Consider the following 7719-nt stretch of genomic DNA (forward strand, 5'->3'; position numbering starts at 1 on the left):
AGAGTGCAAATTAGTCCCTTCTAGTGAGACAGTGTGTGATGTACAAGCGAGGAAACTGAATATTTTAGGTTCGTCATTTCTTACGCTTTGTATCGGTGGAAAGACAATAGTAGAATCATTTTTGGTCATAGAAGGATTAGCCTTAGGTGAAATGGTTTTGCTAGGACACCCTTCTTGCATGCGACATAACTTCAACATTCTTACGGGAGTTCAGGGGATTACAATAGGTGAGTCAGGTTGTTTTGTTCCATATATACACAGGAAAAAAACTTGTAAGAAACCTAAGACACAGTCTGAGACATGTGTAACACAGTCATTAGAGAGTGAAGATATTCCGCAAAGATCTTTCAAAGGATTTTTGTTGGAAGATATTGATTTGCAACCACGAGTTCCTACATTGGTTAAAGTGTCGCTGAAAGAGAAAAAGTTTCCTTCTCAAGTGTGCATTGTTGAGGGAACCGAGAAATTCAAAGACGTTGTGAGTACGGTGTCAGTGAATGAAGTTTCAGTTGCAGGCGTGACTTCAGTAGAATTAGTTAGCTATCAAGACTCAGTGAAAAAATATCACAAGGGTACTTATGTAATTGATTTTGAAGAGTTTAATGAAGAGCATAAATTAGTGAGTTTTTGTGGAGACGGGAATATGTTTCCTAACGAGGAGCAACAGTTCCGAAGTCAGGTTCTGCATGAACACTTGGCTAAAGTTGATTATCCTGAGTATTCAGATAAAGTAGAGAAAGTGTTGAAAGAATATCTAGATATCATTGCTTTGAAGGGAGATAAATTAGGAGTTACAGGTGTTTTAGAACATTCAATCCGCCTAGAAAAGGGTACAAATCCCATATATATTCCAGCATATCGAATTCCTTTTAAGATCAGAGAAGAAGTAGAAAAGAAGTTCAGAAGTGGGAGTCGGAAGGCATTATCAGACCGTCCAATTCTCCGTTTAATTTTCCTTTGCTTGCAGTTCCTAAGAAAGACGGTAGTATCAGAGTTTGTGTAGATTTTCGTAAATTGAATGAAAAAACATGCCCAGATAGATATCCGGTAGCTTGTTTGCCTGATTTGTTTGTTGAGATCGGTGGCAAGAATATATATTCATCTATAGATCTTATGCAAGGGTTTTACAGGTTCCCCTTTGTGAGAGTAGCCGTAAATATACAGCATTTTCGGTACCAAAGGGACATTACGAGTTTAATAGGATGCCTTTTGGATTACAAGGGTCCCCAATAACATTTACTAGACTGGTTAACACAGTACTTCATGGCTTGTTAGGAAAGTCGGTGTTTGTGTACATGGATGATATTCTCATATGCACAGATACAATTGAAGAACATCTGAAGGTGTTAAAAGAAGTCCTCAAGCGATTACGGTTCGCTGGATTAAAGGTCAAATTGGCCAAATGTGAGTTTCTGAAGAGAAAAATTGTCTATTTAGGACATGCTATCTCTAAAGAGGGAGTTAGAGTGAATGATGAGAAAGTTAAAGCCATTGTGAATTTTCCAGTTCCCAAAACCAGGAAACAGATTCGTTCGTTCCTAGGTATGTCGGGTTTCTTTCGCCGTTTTGTGCGGAATTTTTCTACAATAGCGTCTCCATTGACAGATTTGTTACGAGAAGACGTTAAGTTTGTTTGGGGTGATAGTCAACAATTAGCTTTTGAGAAGCTTAAGAACGCTTTGGTGAACCCACCAGTTTTGAAGTTTCCAGATTTTAGTCAACCGTTCACCTTAGTGACTGACGCAAGTCAGGAAGGTATATGTGCGTGTTTGATGCAGAAATTTGAGGGGAAATTACACCCAATTGTTTTTTATAGCAGAAAGTTCAAAACGCTTGGTAGTAACGAAAGACTGATGTCAGTTGTGGACAAGGAGGCTTTCGCAGTCGTCTCTAGCCTTGTTCATTTTAAGATGTTGTTGTTGGGAAATAAAGTTGAGATTTTTACAGATCATCAACCGTTGTTAGAGCTTTTTAATAAGCCAAATTTGTCGCCCAAGAGAGCACGTTGGTTCCTAACATGAGAGATTTTGATGCAAACCTCAAATACATTGAAGGTAAGCATAATGTAGTTGCAGATGCATTGAGCAGATACTTTCCGGTCGAGGATGAGGAAATACACACCGAATCCTGTGTGGGAGAAGAGAGTAAATATTTGGTGTCTAATGTCTCTGATATTAGTAGTTCTGAGAGATCGCATATAGAGGACATACACGTTCCTACAGTGCATACTTCGGGGAGAAATAGTGAGTCGGCAGTCTCGGGAGAGATTGTTATTCGTGATAGTGAGAGTAACGCAGTATATTACGGGTGAAAATGTCACTTGGGACATAGGCTTGCTTGAACAAAAGCAAGATGAAGATAAATTGTTGTCAGATGCTAAGGCATTTCTTAGGGGAGTTTCACCGAAGAAAGGGTATAAGTTGCCTTTTTCTGGTCTAGAGTTGGAGAATAATTTATTGGTGAGGAAAGTTAAGTATAACTTGCGAAGTACTCGAAGCATGGGTGAGATTACACAAATCATCGTGCCAGAGAGTCTAGTACCACAAGTTCTAGACATTGTACATTGTAAATTTGGTTCTCCTCATTTGGGTGTAGACAAGACGTATGAAAACGTCAGGTCAAAGTTCTTTTGGAAAAATATGTTTTCCGCAGTAGAAGCCTTTGTGAAGAAGTGCGCTATTTGCAATGCGAATAAGCCAGCGACGACAGTGTCGTGTCGTTTGGGTTCATATCCCATACCACATAGGCCGTTTCAGAGAGTGCATATGGATATTCTGGGTAACTTCTCAGAGTCCGCTTATGGTTGTAGACATTTATTAGTAGTTGTTGATGAGTTGACTCGCTTTGTCGAGATTTTCCCACTGAAATACAAATCAGCTGAGGAAGTTGCTATAGCGTTCTTTAAGGGGATAATTTGTCGATATGGTGTTCCTGAATGTCTGATCACAGACAATGGTAGGGAGTTTATTAATAAGACTTTAGACAGTCTTGCTAATTTGTTGGGGATAAAGAAAGTATCTATAATCCCGTATAGACCTGAAGCGAATGGGTTATGTGAGAGGGCGAATCGGAAAGTAATCGAAGCTTTGCGCATGACGGTGGGTGGTTCCGATACACATTGGGACAGATCTTTGGATGAAGTGCGATATAGTATCAATACTATGATGAATGACACAATTAAGATATCTCCAGCAGAAGCTTTGTATGGGTACAAGTTGAAAGGACCTTTTGATTTGTTACCAGAGCGAGTTCAGGGTGATGTTACGGTCACTTCATTGATAAATACAGCGAGAGAAAGATTTGCACGTATCAGTAAAGAACTTGAACTTAGTTCGCGTGCAATGGTAGTGAAAAGTAACGCGAAATCGAGAGGAGTAGCTTTTTCGATGGGTGATAGAGTGTTTGTTAAAGTGAATGTTCGGAATGATCTGAATTATAAATTAAGTCCGAAGTTCCACGGACCTTTTGAGATTGTAGAGATCAAAAGAGGGAATAGATTTGTAGTTAAAGATGTAAATACTGGAGTGACGAAATTGACCCATATTTCGAAGTTAAAGAAAGTTGGGATGTAATGGAACATTTGTATATAGTCATGTAATGGAACATTTGTATATAGTTAGAGGGATAAATGGGTTGATGTTTGTATATATATGATATTTATTTTTTTTTTTTTTTTTGTCTCTTGTTCATTTTAGATGTTGAAGTTCTTAATCATTTGTTTTCGAATGATTTTAGGAATTGAGACATGGGCTAATTTCATACGAGATTTGACTTGTGTGTTAGTGTGTTAGTGTGTTATGGTGTTATTGTGTTATGATGTGTTTTGTCATCTGACGCAATATGTTTGTTGTTTAGAATTTTTTTTTTGGGGGGAGGTACTTAGTATATCGGACCGAACAAGTCTGATTTTTTTTTTCGGGTTGGGAGATCGTATTTGAGTAATTGAATTTTTTTTCCCAGTTTCTTTTTTTTAAATGAAGGGAGCTGTGTTGTGAGTAATTGTAGTTGTTAAGATCGTGGGAGCGATTGCTATTACGTCAATTGCTATTTTGTTGAGAGTTAGTCAGGTGTTGCGAAATATTTGCTAACCGGAGTATGAACAAATGTTATGAAGTACACAGTACCATCATACAAACATATCTTAAATCCCAACCAGCATAATTCAAGATTGCAGATATGTATTCATCACAGAAAATATTGGATCGGTAGAGAACGCAAAATCACAATTTTTGAAAGTAAATTGTATTTTTCCTAACAATACAAACCCGAGGTCCTTTACATTAGGAATTACTTACGGCAAAGCTGGTCACGGCCATTAAACTCTTGAACAAGGTAGTTGAGCAGTAACTACCGCCAGGTAGGTGGGAATACCCGCCTGCCCAGATATAAACATTCCAGTTTGCCTTTCAGTCCGGGTTCAGATTGAGTGTAATGTGAAGGACCTCAGGTTTGTATAGTTAAGAAAAATACAATTTACTTTCAAAAACTGTAATTTGTTCCAACACAACATACAAAATATTGGTCCTTTACATTAGGAGGAATCTGAGTGAGTCTCTCGAACTGACTGGAGTTCTGCACACCTTGGCTACTCCTCTTGGTTGAAAGAGCGAGGAGGCATACCGTGCCTCCGACATATTGATCGGGGTGTAGGAACTGCAAGATCAAATGTCAGATACTGGACCTTTTTGCATGAGTGAGGAAACGTAATTCATACGAAGTAGGCTGGGAAGAATCTAGAGTTGGAGGTAGTAAGGAAAACCTGAGATAGGGTTTCCCTTATTGCCAATCTCTCCTTCCTCCCCTTGCTAGAGGAAGGAGCAGAATTGCTTCTACGGTTCTAGAAGAAAAATAGAATGGGTGCTCGATGTGTAGTCTTACCGCATCAGACACCAGATCCATAAAGTATTGGTTCGAGTCTTACTCTCATCCCGAAGGAGGAGAAGTAGGAGGATGGGGAGGGAGGAGGAAGAGAGGCCAGTTACTCTCGGTATCCTTCTCACTTCTAGACCCAACACCTTAGGCGAGATGCTACTAGTCCTCTTGAAGGAGCCAGGTAAGAAAACACAATTTGTTGAGCAGCCACCACAGGGCCAAGGAAAAAAGGTTCCAAGGACCTGTGGGCAAGACCACAGGAAGACAAGAGTGTGGTCTATGAGACCATGTCTTGCTTCTCGGGTGGAAGGTACAGGTATTGTCGTCGCCAGCTGCTGAGTACTTCCTTCGATTGCTTCACAAAGTCAGGAGAAACATGTGTCCTAAACACTTCTTCCTTGGGAGAGAGAGAGAGTACTAGCGAAAACGTCAACAACATCCAGGTTAGGAATGCTGAGCCTTACGGAAAGTACCACAGCTTCCTAATAGGACAAAGTAATGATACAAAGTTCAAGGAGGAGGGGAACAAGGACTCGAACCCAACAATAGATGCTGATGGATTCAGAGTCCACTTATAACATCCAAGAAGGAGTCGAGGTATTGATCCCCTTCACCTGTTCTTCCATCTTCTACACCAAGGCCGGAGTAAGATGAGAGATGGTCCTAAGAGGGGGACATCTCTATCCAACGACTCTCATAAGGGCGCATGCAGAGCAAAGGATAGGAACCCTAAACGAGAGTCACATGCCACCCAGGGAACAGTTCCCTGGGACAGCAAGACCGAAGAAGCTTCTCATCCGTAGCTAAATCTCAACTGAGGAAAAGCAGGCTACTTAAGATAGAAGAATAGGTCACAAGGGCCTACGTTCTTCACAAATGAAAGGGAGAGAAGCCACCCTCAGCGGAGAAGAAGAGGAAGTCCAGACTTGAAGAGTGACTCTGACCCGAGAAGAAGTTCTGTCAATGAGACCAACCAGCGAAGACGGATCCAGTCCCTGGGACAGTGTTGCAGAGGACTTCAAGAGATATCCAGCTATATCCATTGCTGCTCGGCAAGCAAGCCTATGCTTGCAAGGAAAGCTGGAAGGTCTCCCAGTCCTGAACACACAGGGATGTACTGCCTCAAGAACCGCTTCTTGTGTAGCTGCTACAGAAGGATGGGACAAGCAGGACTCTTCTCTATGCCTCAGAAGCAGAACTATCAGGTTGGGCGAAAGGCGAAGTCTTCCAGCATTTGTCTGTAACTCAGGGTGAGCAATGTTTGTGAACCCTTAACGAATTTGACAAATAAGGAAGGAAAACGTACTGTAGATACCAATTTTTCCCCCGAAAAGACAGCATGCCTCACTGTAGTGGCCTCTGGATCTGGTACAAAGGAGAGAGAAAAACTACCGACTTTGTTGTGCAGGGAGGCAACACAAAGACGGTTGGGATCTCTCAGTCTAGCAGTCTCTTCGCGAATCTTCATGGAGAAAAGAGTGAACAGCACGTTCCGTCCCGATCACTCAAACCCCGAGGCCAAGCCCACCTACCAATACATCTCCACCAGGAATGCATCTGGCTAATTGAGCTGTCGAGTGAGCTATAGAACACTTTGAGTACCTGCAAATGTTGACAGATGAAACAGGAGGAAAAAACAATTCCCTCTTGTTTGTCAACGAATGCCACTACTGTGGTTTTGTTGTTCAACAAAACCACTGAGTGTCACAAAACTCATCCTGAATTCTCGGAAGGCCAAAAGGCTGCCTTGAGTCCAGAATGTTGATGAAAAGGCACTAATCGTCTCGGTCACACACCTTCAAGACAAAGTCTTATAGGTGTGTGCCTATTCCTCGATCGGCAAACCCAGAAGTAGACACACGATGTGAGGGGAATATGCAAGCATATTCGAAGGTTCCTTCAATCAAGCATTAGCCTAACTCTTTCCTCATACTTTGAAGAGGAAAGAAGGACAGAGGAATGGAAGCAGACCTCCATTCTCCACCTTGGAGAAGTTTCTGCAAGATGACAGGATACCGAGACAATTAGCTCTAGCCAGGCTGGCATTTCCCAGATCGGGAGCACGGGAGAGGAAGCAGGATGGAAGCTTGCTGAAAAGAATTGCCAAGACCCAAGGGAAATAGATACTTCTTCTGAAGGAATCCATTCCCAGGTCTCAGCAATGTCGCTGCCAGCTCCAGAGACTCAATAAGTATCATTTCATCCAAGCATCTGCAGTAGGAGAACGTCTTCCCGGTAGATACTTCTTTCCCTCTTCCCTTTTTCCCTCCTCCCTTATGGAAAAGAGGGTGGAAAAAGCCACAGTTATGCTCCCTTTCCTAGAAGGGAAGAAGAGGGTTATGTGTTCCACGATCTTCTTACATAGCCTGGGACTTCTTAGGAGTTGAGGGGGGGGGGGTTGCTGGCTTGAACTCAAGGTCAACTAAGGATGACTAAGACCTAAAGGTCTTGGCCATTGTCCAAAGGACAAGTCAGTGCCCTGGTACAAACCTTGATTACCAAGGTATCTGGCAAATCTCTGAAAGAGAAAGGCAGAACCAAGTAAAGGTTCATTCCTACGGGTCGAGCCAACTCGGGACTTATGAAACCAGTTATCTGAATTGGGACAAAGTCCTTCTTAGCACCAGAATTGCCCACAGAACTGCAGTCGGCAAGACCCTCTGAGTCCAGAAGAATTCGTACTCTGTCGAGGCAGGGGAGAAGCTTGGTTTCTCGACCTGAATGTCCTTGTCCGAAGAAAAGAATTCATCTGGTCGAGAACACTCTCGCAAGCAAGGACCGCAGTGGCCCCCGACACACTTGGCCCCTTGGGAACTGCAACAGTTGCAAATGATGAAGATTATGCAT

The sequence above is a fragment of the Macrobrachium rosenbergii genome, chromosome 51, assembly GCF_040412425.1.
Source record: "Macrobrachium rosenbergii isolate ZJJX-2024 chromosome 51, ASM4041242v1, whole genome shotgun sequence".
Taxonomy (NCBI): Eukaryota; Metazoa; Arthropoda; class Malacostraca; order Decapoda; family Palaemonidae; genus Macrobrachium; species Macrobrachium rosenbergii.